Source organism: Arctopsyche grandis, chromosome 13, assembly GCF_051622035.1.
Source record: "Arctopsyche grandis isolate Sample6627 chromosome 13, ASM5162203v2, whole genome shotgun sequence".
NCBI lineage: Eukaryota > Metazoa > Arthropoda > Insecta > Trichoptera > Hydropsychidae > Arctopsyche > Arctopsyche grandis.
This window is the reverse complement of record NC_135367.1, coordinates 17,199,672-17,213,386: the sequence shown is the minus strand read 5'-3', so window position 1 is coordinate 17,213,386 and position 13,715 is coordinate 17,199,672. Positions and strand designations below refer to the sequence as shown.

At 33.6% G+C, this 13,715-nt stretch overlaps 1 protein-coding gene and 1 non-coding gene across 2 annotated transcripts in view; both read right to left on the bottom strand.

The window, feature by feature from the left end:
* The window catches only part of cv-c (RhoGTPase activating protein), a 297,593-nt gene extending 290,256 nt beyond the window's left edge, over positions 1 to 7,337 (bottom strand). Inside the window, exons 1-2 of the mRNA XM_077445087.1 lie at positions 6,881 to 7,337; positions 358 to 592 (exon numbers count right to left, since the gene is read on the bottom strand). The gene's annotated coding sequence lies outside the window, so the exon portion shown is untranslated. The remainder of the gene's footprint in view (positions 1 to 357; positions 593 to 6,880) is intronic.
* LOC143921791 (U11 spliceosomal RNA) lies at positions 4,971 to 5,124 on the bottom strand. The gene has a single exon (XR_013261463.1). It is a non-coding gene; the product is annotated as a U11 spliceosomal RNA (small nuclear RNA).
* Positions 7,338 to 13,715: the final 6,378 nt, after the last annotated feature.

The window sequence follows — 13,715 nt, the reverse complement described above, 5'->3', positions numbered from 1 at the left end:
ATATTAAAATCATCGATCGCAATCATTCAGGGTTGGCAATCGATACTTGTTCGCGCTTGTTTACGTTTACATTTTTTTATTGCATATTTTTATTATCCACACCGTAACCCAATACGTAAATCGAATCGCCATTATCCGTATCGTCTTACCGTCTTGACATCGTATGACATGATACTTTTTTCTCTTGTCAATGTCGATCGACAACTAACAACATTAGTGAAGATTACGAGACGGCCAAAGACGCGTTTTATCAGATCACAACAACTTATCGACTCACGGGCAGGTACACACGGCGTATTTTAACCTTTTAAACGCTTCAAAGTACACAAAAATAAAACAAACAAACAAACTACTAACCATAAGCGGGTGCCGCAGGTTGAAAAGCTGATTAAATCCCATCGATTTCACAATCCGTTTATTTTGTTTTTCTCTTCACCTTACATCACTATTTCTCGGAACGCACATATAACACTACCGACATTGGCACATCACAATAATATTTTCTTTTATGATTTCAATTTATATTTTCTGCCACTACGTCACCGGGTCTTTATTACCGGTCGGTCAGCGTGCGATTTTCCACAACAATGGTCTGAAAAGAGTAAAAAAATAAATTAAACGCAACCTAACGATACAAACGAAATGACAGAGCATTGAATGAATGGCGAACGATTATTGCTAAATTAAGCGAAACCGACATACAAAAAAAGACTCGGCATAAAATTATCATAATCTTTCTATGAGTGAACAAACGTTCATTCAATGCTCAACAGTGAACCAACGACACCAATCGAAAAAAAATATATGGAAAATTTTACGACATCTTTCAATGCACTGAGAGTTGAAAAGAGTTCGCTTCGACAGTAAAATACGATTTTTATTGCAATACAAATATGCATACGTTAAAAGTCGACTTTATCGCGTTTATTACGATGAAAAAACGTGTTTTTTTTTTCAGAACTAAGGAAAAACTCTGAAAAAGTCGTTAAATATTCGATTGACGTACGGATGTATGTACGTACGTCGAATTATTGAAAGTTATTATAATAAATGCGATTCATTGGTATTGCATGTTTTATAAAACATATCCTTGAATTTTGATCTAAACTTAAAACTATCGATGTAATTAGGCAAACAAATTTTTTAGTCATTATACAATAACGGTTAGTAACAAGAATGGCCGATAAGTATTTAAGTGGTCAGTAAGAAACAATAAACGGTCAGTAAAAAAATGTTTTATATTTTACTTTGTAAGACACCACATTTGTTAACTTCTCTAATCTCCATATGGTCCAAACACCACAGTTCTACTTGACAAAGATTAATTTTGTTATTTACGGACATTTTTTTTAATATCATCAAATAATTGGATATTTGCATCTTATTTTTATTCCGTTTAAAGCCATTTTCTAACAATATTTTATGTGTTTTTTCCTTACATGAACGTTCAAATCGTAGTGATTCAATTTATGTTCTCATGTTTTCATATTATCATTATCGCCCTATCAAACTGTTCATGTAAGATACCTTCTTTTGAATTACTGACTATTTAATATTAATACTAACCCTTTATATAAATTACCGATAACTTATTTTTATTTATTTATAGTTTTGGACCATTGTGGCATTACAGGAAGTACCTAATGCGCCACAATGGCCTACATAAGAAAACGAGAGAGAAAAACAATAATATATAGAATAAAAATAAATAAAGGGCAAAAGCAGAAAAATGCGATAAAAAAAAAAAAAAAAGGTAACACATAAAAGTGAATATAAGGAAAAAAAGAATAAAATAAAATTTAAAAATAATACAAGCCATTCAATTAATTGGCTTATGTTTAACAATTTATTTTATTACCTTTATTTTAGCTGTAATTAAATAAATAAATAAATAAATTGACCACAAACAATACCACTTATAATACTGACCGACCGTTGAAATACTCATTTTTGTATATGAATACAAAAATGAGTAATTATAAGACACAATTCAAATTAACCGAATAGTTTCGGATATTTTCAGTAGAACTAAGATTACATTTTAACGAAGTTCTGATAAAATAATAAAAACCTCAAAAATTTCACACCCTCATATAAAAATTATTATAAAATAGCTTTCAAGCCAAAACTCCAAATTTTCCATACAACAAAAAAAATAATCGAACACACAATTTCAAAAATACTCTGGGCAATAAACCAAAATAAAACTCATACTAAGCGAAATCATGCCAAAAATTTAACACACCAATAAAATTCAATCTGAGCACGTAATTTCACGTCAACTTCACAATCACACTCACCATCTTACACACAATTACCACACCATCCATCAGATTTGACAAAATCCCAACCGCAACAAATACCTGCCCCGCAAACCACCGACAACGAAAGCATGCCAAAAATTTCACATCCAAACCGACAAATCAAAACTTGCACTAATTAATATGATCAATTACGACATCTTAACAGTCTCAAGACCGGCACCGGGCATCGGGCCACGACCTTGCCCCGGAGAAAAAAAGACTTACATACATTCATATAACAAATTCGCCACAAAATAAAACATCATCAAGAGCATCGCTATTACACAATTCGGTCGCATCGTTCACGTTCTCCTGACACACCCGATACATAATGAGAGTTATTGACATATAGATAAGGGCCAATGCGAAGACCGCATACATACATACATATGTATATATGTACGTACGCATATATACGAATATTCGAATTTGGAACGCCGGCATTTTGTGATTGGACGCCATGTTAATTTACATATTACGAAACGTGTAAATTACACCGAGACTCAAATTCCGATCCGAAAACCTTAGCTAACTAGCCCAAATGTGCGCGCATACCGTTTTATTACTTACTGACGATAACATACCAAGTTTACACACATGCACACACGCATTGCTAGTATCGTTTATTATAATGCGACCGTTTAATGGGAAGACGTGCCCTTGTGTAACGGTTGTGCGTTAAATGGATCATTAAAATATTAAGAGAATATGACTGTCGCACTTACATACATATACATATGCACATATGTATGTTTGGACTTACTTATGTAGTAATACAAATTTGTTTTTCGACAGATTAGAAAATACAATGCCTACTACTAAAACAAACATGCTCAGAGTGTGTACAGTTATGTTGAAAAAATGTCGTACAAGTTTAATATGACAAAAAAAAACAATGCACAGTGAATGTGTTCTCAAATTTGTGTACTTCAAAACGTCTTTTCAATTCAAAACAAACTTTTTTATAATAATATTCCATAATAGTCGCAGTAAAGTGTCTATAATAACCTGCATACCACTTCCTATTCCATTTTGATAATACAAACATACTTATATACATACATACATAAAGAAATAAATAAATAAATAAAAATTTAAATGTAAAAAAATGAATGTGAAAAATATTATACATACATACGTACATTAAACATAATATATATTTACATACATTAGTGTTGTCCTCACTTTTTTAAATTTTTATGATTTTCCAAATGACGAGAGGTAATTTTGATATCCTATTTGATATGAAGTTGTTAATGTCAATAAAGGAGGTTTGTAATGACTTTTTGCTAGTTTCATTAACCAATTTTACGTTCAATAAAACGATGTATTAATAAAACAGCCTATAAATACGATATTCAATATTTAAACTTAAGCAATAAATCGGTAGTACATATATATTTAAATTATTTCATTATAACACAAACTAAGACCGCATATTTTCCTCCAACAATTAATTCATAAGAAAATTCTCAGTACTAGAACAATAAATCATTACGGTTAATATGAATTATTGCATCACATAAAAAGTCGCAATAACAAACTACCACATCCTACTCATCGATTAACTTGACAAATTCGAGCACACTTTTCCAAGCGAAACTGTCACATAAAAAAACAAACATGTATTGTCAGTCTTCACAATTCAATTAAATTTAAACTACATGTATATAATAATGCACATATAATGCAAGACAGAACTATCTACAATTAAATGAAATAAAATCGTCTCTCAGATACTCTTAAACAACAACAATAAACGTTAAACGCGAATTTATTATACAAAAAACCACGTCGATTTAAAATTCAAATAGACTTCGCACTAAAGCAAGGCGCAATTCAAATCTTTAGAACGCAGTAAATGTTAAACGTTATTAGCTTCACAAGACGTATGGATTTATTTAAATCAATACATTGTATTTGAGTTTGGACCATTGGGGCAATACAGGAATCCCTAATGCCACAATGGTCGAAAATATAACAGAGAAGAGACAAAAATATATACAGACAAAAAATACATCTACAAAACAATCATAAAAAAAACAATAGCATTATGATAATAGTAGATACAGTAAAAATATCAAATAAACATAATAATAGTATGGAATATTTTGCATCTATAGCCAGCACCAATACATAAGAACCAACCGTAAATACAAAACACCCCCCCCCCCCCTAAATGGAATACAGAAGATCAAAATTCCACTCATACATCACACACAATTATAAAAATAATTAGGAGCGCAGGCTACCACACAGATGTGTAGGTATTAAACGTATTGCCAAAAACAAAAATTCGGTACGTCATTATACATAGAAAAGCTAGAAATATGCTATAATAATTAATATATACATACATATGTACATGCAATTTATCAATCACAAAAAACTGCATTAGCCCTAATCCGGATAAGGTGGGTCTAACGGAACCAATCGCCTCTTAAAATTTCAATACTTCAGTTATAGAAAAAAAAAGGTGAATATCCTTCTACTACTTCCTTTATTGACTAATGACCATATTTATTTATTATAATAAAATATTTTAAGACTTATACGTTCGTCAAAAAAAATAAAACAAATCTTTGCAACGCAACCGGATACAAGTTGTATAGATATAGGCAATTCATTTATAGTTTTGGACCATTGTGGCATTACAGGAAGAACCTAATGGGCCACAATGGCCTACATTTGAAAAATAGAAATGCCAACTGCCCCACGATACAAAAATTTACGTGCTGGATATATCTTGATAATCATACCCCACAGAAACCCTGAGTTTCCTCGAGGTTTCCGCGTGCCACTAACGACAGGCACCATTTTCGTAAGTGTTCAACGAATAGGGTTAAAAATTCAACCAATCCAAATTTTCTTTACGATCTTAATGGCACTATATATCATATATATGTAGGTACATACAAAGGAAAAACAAAATCACCCAATATCTTTGGTAAAAATCTCATTCGACACACTCGAATATTTACGAAGTCAATTTAGCTCAAAGTGTCCCAATTGAATATATAAATAAATTAATATGAGTATTTACCAAGGACTTTAATGCCTTTTATGATTCATTGGATATCGGAAAGGTGTTTGAAAATATAAATGTATATATTTGTCATTGAAAAATTAAATTGGTACTGAAAAAATACTGTTTATCATAAATAATTTAAATAAATTTATGATAAACAATGCTTATTTTATAATTTTAAATTAACTTTCAAATTTAAAATAGCAAAAATCACTATAATTTTTTTTATAATATCATATGTAATAGATATCATTATTACAAAATAGAAAAATTGCAATCTCTAGAAATCGACCACTTGATCGCCATGCTGAGGCGAAGAAGCAAATCTGTGGTTGATTCGTTGTTTTATTTATATTTACTATGTTTTTTTTAATATTTTATTTTTATTATATTACCATGCGGTGCACAATTTTTCTAATAAATAATTAAATATTTTCTTTTACATGTATACCTTTTTTTTCGCTCTATTTCTCTAGTGGTTTTACCCGGCTTTGCTCGGTATTTGTAACATAAACAGCTTAAACATGGCAAAACAACCTAATAGTAAATATTCATTTGTTTTTTTATTATATTTATTTAAATCGAAAAAAAAATAATATTCAACGATATCGATATCGGCGTCATAGAAACTATGATTTGTTTTCTTTGCTCCCACCCAAACCTTTAAACCTTACAAAGTCTCTTTCGAAATTATATATTGGATGTATCGCATTATCGTCACTAATTCATACATATAAGCTATTGGGCCCGTTAAGAATCCGCACACTCTAATATCGCTCTATAACTACATAATTTGGTTCGCAGAAATATGGAGTATGCTTCAGTCATATGTACTGCTTATTCAACTCATGTATGTATGTAGATCATTTAGAGACAATTCAGAAGCGTTTTCTGCGCCATTTATCCCAAAAGACTGGTCCTGCACAAAGACTGTCACCAACTTACAATGACAGACTCTCTTTTTTCAAGATCGCAAGTTTGTCTCAACGCAGAAGGCTTTCTGATTTGTTACTTCTATACAAGATTGCTAACGGTATCCTTGACACATCTGTTTTGAACGAAATTAATTTTAACGTTAGGTAATGCCCGATTCACCACACGTAAAAATCTGTTTTATCCACAAATTTGTCATAACAACACTTATTTTAATCGCACGTACGAGTATAAGCCGTCTTTACGATGGTACGGATGATTGTCCCGACCTTTCTGATGACTCTTTCAGCACTTTTAGGGCTAAGGTGAAGAAACAAATATGTGGTTGATTTGCTACTTCACCTTCAATGTCATTCATTGTTTATTAATTTTAATATAATATGTTTTTGTAATTTTTCTTTTTTATTTGCTTTATACATATTACACTGCACATTTAAAATATAATATTTTCATTTATATTTGTATATTTTTTGTCTCACTGCACTGCTTTCTTTTTTATATGTGAGTCAATTTAAATAAAATAAAAATTATATTAAAAATAGAATAATAATATATATTATATATGTATGCACGTATGTGTACATAAAGAAAAAGACAGAAAGAAAAACAAAATCACCTGATATCGCGGAGAAAAACCTCATCCGTCACACTCGAATACCAATATCCACAAACACAACACACTCGACGAGACACGGGAAAATAGAGAGAAACAGAGAGATGGAGAGAGAGAGAGCGAGCGCGAAATTCAAACCAGCGAGAACTGTCACCGTGACAGCGTGGGAAAATCGCGACCGAACACAACCGGAAACGACCGAGCGCGTCCACACGCCCCCTCCTCGCACTTCCGGTCGGCGAATTTCCCGCGCGAATTTTCCACTCGTCGATCTATGGCCCGAGTGTCATCGCGACTTTTGACGGGCGTATTTGAAAGTGCGCACGCGTACCGACGGGCCAGCGGGCCGACAACGACTGGCGGGAAGCGACCGCGTTTAGAACACCGAGTGTTGTCGTCGTCGTCGTTGTCGTCGTGTTGTGTGCGGTTTGGTGTGGTGTGGTGTAGTCTGCTCTCCTCTGGCGAGGGACTGGTGGGGAAGGGACGACGCGAGCACATGTGGCCGATGCGTAAACAATGTGCATGCAATGCAAGATGCAACATAATGCAACTTTGACAAGCGCGCCGTGCGGATGTGTGCGCCGCGCGCCTATTGTGTGCCGTGGCCCGAATGCAGTTTGCACTGTTTTTTTTTTTGCGACGAAATTTACAGATAGGAAGAGGGGCCCTTTGTTTCATAATTTGACACTTGACACGTGCCTATACAGTAGAGCCTCGATTACCCGGACTAATTGGGGATGAAGGCGGTCCGGATAGTGAAAAATCCGAATAATCGAAAAAATCACAATTGGCAGGGAGAGACGTGTACATAGTTTTTATTTGTTGACATATAGATAAGAGCAAACTAATGTTCAATAGTTTTGCATGCCTGATAGCATCTCATTAGATCAGCGGTTTCCAAACTGGGAGGCGCGGACTATTGCCAGGGGAGGCGCCAAAACTTTTTAATAATATCTACAGATAAATAAAACTTCATATCGTAGCTTTCAACAGTAAAAATTCAATGCATGAATGTTTATTTTTATTTTTCTTTCATTTTTATATACACATTTAATTAGCAACCCTTCTCGAAGAAAACTTTAATTTTATTGTTAAACTTGCCTATTTGGTTGAAATTTTTGGAAAATTGAGCGGTTCAAATAAATCAATGCAGGGATCAAAAATACATCCACTTTTTCAAAAAGACAAAGTAAAAGCTTTCATTAAAAAGTTGAAGTTATGGAAATCAAACTTACAAAAAAATGAGTTGGATATGTTTTCACTTTCCAAAGATTTCTGGCCAATATTGAAGCAAGTAAAAATCTTTTTATTGACCACTTGGATGGTTTAGTGCTGCATTTTTCCAATTATTGCAAAGACCTTGATTTCTCAAAGTTTTTGTGGATATAGAATCCATTTAACTACAATGAAGAAGATGAATTCAAGCTGACAACCAACGAAAAAGAAAAATTGATAGAATTATCATGCGATAGCTCACTAAAACAAAAGTTTCAAAATGCAAACATAATTAAATTTTGGATGAATCTTAGTGGAGAGTATGAATCTTTGTATTGAAAAGCAATGCAAGTGCTTCTACCGTTTGTAACGTCTTATTTATGCGAAACGGGCTTTTCAGCACTAGCTGCAATGAAAACCAAATATCGAGCCAGGTTAATAGTCGAAAAGAAGTTACGAGTGGCACTCTCCATATTGCCCCCAAGATTTGATAAACTTTGTGCCAATAAACAACAACATCCTTCGCATTAAATTTTGATGTGTTAGATGTAGTTTAATTAGTAATTTAATACAAAAATTAATATACGTGTTCGTATACATTTATGTTATAGCAAAACCTTTTTATTATTCTGTCCATTGTAGTGTTCAGTATTTTTTTTTTAAATAAAGATTTATTATTTAAAACGTCTCTATATTATAATATCTATTAAAAAATAAAAAGTAGGGAGGCGGGAAAAAAAATTTTTTTTTAGGGAGGCGTAGTAGTATAAAGTTTGGAAACCGCTGCATTAGATGATAAATCGGTAGAAGTAGTAAATAATTATTTATATTTAGGTCAAATATTGTTATAAATATGACAATAAACTGTAAATAAATATTTAGGGTTCTAAAATAAATATTTAAATAAATAATAAACTGGTTATAAATATTTAGGGTTCGTCACTAAAATCTCTATAACCAGTGGTGTCACCCTAAGGGTCGGGCCGCACCGTGCAACTTTGTCGGCCGACTAGTCACGCGATATGAAAAAATGTGTGTGACAAACAAGTTGACGGGTGTGGCATGTCCCATCTACCTGCATGCATTGGTCTGGTCGCCCTCAACCAAGTTGTTCGCGAGTTGAGCGGTGCGGCCCGGCCCTAATGGCTTCCATGGGTTTCCGGAAACCCATTGTTAAAAATCAAAAGTTTTCGAAAACCCGCTATTTGATCTAAAAATTCATATATTTTTTGTCAAAAATTATACAAATTTTGAAAATTTAATGAACTTTCATGTAATAGTGACAAAAAATGTACATAGTTTCAAAATATTTTTTTTGAAAACTAAAAATTGGAAAGCCGTTGTTCTAAAATTGGGGTGACACCACTGTCTATAACTCAACATCTGGCAGCCGAAAAGTTCATCATACTAACGATAACTATCATACAAGAACTCGAGTGCCAAATATTCCGTATTTGCGATTTTCATGGCATAAATCGTCTTTTGGGCGATCGCCATGTGACTGATATTCCAATTGCCAATAATTGACATGTCCGGTAGTAAAGATGAAGGGATAAAGAGACGTATGAAATTAGGATGGAGTGCATTTGGACGAATGAATGTTGTTTTTAAATCAAAAATGCCACTCTGCCCGAACACAAAGATCTTAGAAGTAAGACAAGGGTAGTGGACATAGTGGATAGAGATCCACTATGTCCATAGTGGAAAGATATTGAAATGGCAATGGATGGGGCACGTGGCTAGAAGAATGGACGAAAGGTGGACAAAAGAAGTGCTAGAATGGTATAGAATGCAAAAGGGTAAAAGGAAGACCGCAGGGAAGATCGGTGGTCGAAATTAGGAAAAGGTGTGGGGTTGAGACGCATGAGAGTTGCGCAAAACAGAGACGAGTGGAAGCGTGTTGGAGAGGCCTTCATCCAGTAATGGATGGTGAATGGCTGTCGATGATGATGATGATGATGATGACATATGTACATATATGCATAATAATATGAAGATCAATATGAAAGTATTCTTTACTAAGAAATTCAATTATAGATTTTTGCTTAAAGTTAGCTTTTCTTTTTGAAGCTGCCAAATCGCGAATACTTTTCATACAATAATGGACCTGATCGTCTTTGAATGAACCACATAAAAATTCTCTTCGACTTCTTGCGTTTCAAAGAATAAAAATCGTAAATTTTGTGTTTGTTTTAACAATCCGGATAATCGAGGGTCCGATAATGGAGGTTCTACTGTATTATATTGCTAACAAAATTAGACGTATTTTGTGGGCATTGAAAATGCGGTTCAGTGATCAGATAATATAGGGAAAAAATGTAACATAAATGAATGTTACATTGTTTGAAATACATGGTTCGGTTTTCCGTTTTCCCGGTGGGCTCGGTTTTACCAACTTGTTATATCTCGCGACACACTTTCTCAACTTTTCGTCTGCTTAAATATGAGTTTGTATATTGAATACAAAAATGTTTTTGATATACATGTACATATGTAATATCTTTAATATACGAGACATATTGTAATCATTCATAAGGTATTTTTAAGCTATTAACACACCTTAAACACAAAAAAAAACACGTTTAAAAATCAATGCTTACTATATTTTTATTAATAGTTAATGTTTATCTCGTAAAATAATTATTTCACTACGTAAAACATTTTCGTGTATGTGTTTTGTACTTACTCCGAAAACATGTCTTGAGATATTTTAAGTTGGTGGAATGTTGTTGGTTTGTAAAAGTAAAATTATATACTTTTCTACTGGACCTAATTCCCAACTATCCAAGTGCCACAGTAAAAAAAAAAGTAATGAGCATCATTTTTTTATTCCGCCATTTTTGTATCATCATCGTCATCATTATTCATAGACATTCGCCATCCACTGATGGATGAAGACATTTCCAACATTCGGCAACTCTCATCCATCCTATCCCACACTTGTTTTTTTTTATTTCACCCACTCATCTTCCTTTAACCCTTTCACAATTTCTCGGGAACCGTTTGAACACTTCTTTCGTCAAAATTTCCTTTATTATAATGATATTTGTATGTATAGATATAAAATTTTTAATCACAACCCAACAATAAACCTTCAACATGAAGCTTTCACCCTATCTTGAAAATACACAACTACTTAACTGCATAGAGATAAATCAAAGCATAACATTACACATCGGTTTTTGCCAAATATTTTAATTTATTTACAAAAATCCATATTTTATATTTTTTACATTTTAAATGGCATAATTTTAATGTCAAACGTTTCAACTGTCCCTGTCGAGAAGTGGGTCGAATTCGATCCGACCTTTGACACATTTTTTGCGATTATATTTCCGCTCATATTGTTAAAAAGCACTCTGACATTTTGCATTCGAACAATTGGCAAACGTCAAAACGATAATCAATTTAGATAATCGATATTTCTTTGTACACACTGACATTTTGAGAGTGGACAGACAGACAGACAGATAGACATTCATAGAAAGTATATCGTAGATACCTACCTACATACATACATACATATAATTAATAATTGACACACCTAAAAATAACGCAATTATAAACATACACACAACAAGCTTAAACGAAAATCCACATAATTCAATATTACATACACACAAGACGATCAGATTTTGCCTCGTCACTTAAACGTCGGCTAAAAAAAGCCAATATATGGACAAGGTGTCAACGAACACCCTTCAGCACTTCCTGACAACGAGAAAACGCATTAAGAATTTCAAACAGAAACCGACGACAATAGCACTTCCTCTTTCCACACGCTCCTTCCTTCCATTCGCAAATGCACTTCAGATTCTGCAATAAATAAATAAATATTATACACACACACACACACACGTGCGACATTTATACACAACGTTCTTGAACTCTCAAACGCACAATACGACGCAGCACATGAGTCAGACGCAGACCTTTGCTTCGACGCGACCGGTCCTTCCTGACAAAGGGGATTTGAAAAACTCACCTGTGTTTTCAACCATTGTTTTCCATCGGTCGGGACTTAATTACGCCGTTTATTACACTCGTGTATTCATGAGGAGCGATGAATACCTGCATTTTATGAATGTTTACGTGTCTATTATGTACCCGGCACGAGCACGTGACACGAATCGTAAGTCGGTTGCGCAACTTCGTGTACACGCACCTACCGGCTAATTAGTGGGTGTTTTCGGTACTTTTCTATATATTTCATTTCTCATGTCGTTATCGCTCATCTAATTAATATTGTACTCGCTCGTTGTACTATATTGTGGGCACTATAAACGACCCGTTGCGAGAAACGCGTAATAGAATGGGTCGCAATTAAGAGCGCGCTCGTTCGTATATCTATGCGAAGATTAATAACGTATAGTTAGTCGGTGTTATGGTATAGTTTGTGTGGTGGAAGTTAATCGTTGAGGACCGGTAGGACTTGATGAGCAATGTATAAATTACATATGTATACATACATATATACCTAATCTATTTCGTACTGATTATTCATTGGTCAATTGTGAGTGAAAAGATTTAGTACACATTACATACATAACTTTATTTTATTGATAAGTTCAGAAAATAATGAAATCATAATGAGGTAAACTGAAACGAATGAATACTGTTTTTTTTAATAAAAAAATTAGTTTTGCCTGAAGAACATTTTTATCAGTATGTTTTGCCTGAAGAACATTTTTATCAGTTAGGCTAGCAATAATATACATCAACAGTCATTTCGACATGCACTGCTGGATTAATGACTCTGCAACACACTTCCATTTGTCTCTGTTTTGAGCAACTCTCATCCATGTGATTCCACACATTTTTTGATTTCGTCCACCCATCTCTCCTGTGGACATTTTTGCATCATTTTACATTATCTCGGGTACCACTCGAGCACGTCTTTCGTCCATCTATCGTTCTAATTGCTACATGGCTTGTCCTTTTCCATTTCAATTGTTTTATATCAACCACCTTTGTCATACTTCTAGCCCACTTATTTCGTTTACTATCTCTCCTCATCATGCCAAACATACAACATTCCATATTGTTTTGAGTGTACTGGACCTCATGCAGCATATGTGTGCTAAGCTTGTGTATATGTATGTACTTGATTTAATAAGGAGAGACAGGAAAAGAAGTACATATGTAAGAGAGAGCCATGAATATAGTAGCTGACATATTGAAAAAAGTGAAAAGCGAAACGGAAAATAGCAGATCAGTTAGAAAAACTAGCAAAAAAAACTTTGTAATAAAAGTGGAAAAGTTTGTGAAATAAAAGTATACAGAGAAAATGAAGTGAGTGGACAAATGAAGGAATATGTGGTAGGGAAGTGGATGAGTAGATTATGAGTAGAGTGTTGCACAGAAATGAATAGAAATGTGTTGGAGAGGCATTCATCCAACAGTAGATGGTGAACGGCGGCAAATATTGAAAAAGGCTGGAATTGAACGTAAAATGAGCCACTATTTTTGAAAGTGGCGGAAGTCCAATTTTCAGTTCCAAAAACAGTATTTCTGTTTGAATTAATTCACAAATTGTTATAATTTCTTTTAATTCCATAGGTCCAGAATCTCGGAAAAGCAGAAATAACCGTATTACAGGCCACCAGTGTTTTTAAATATTGTA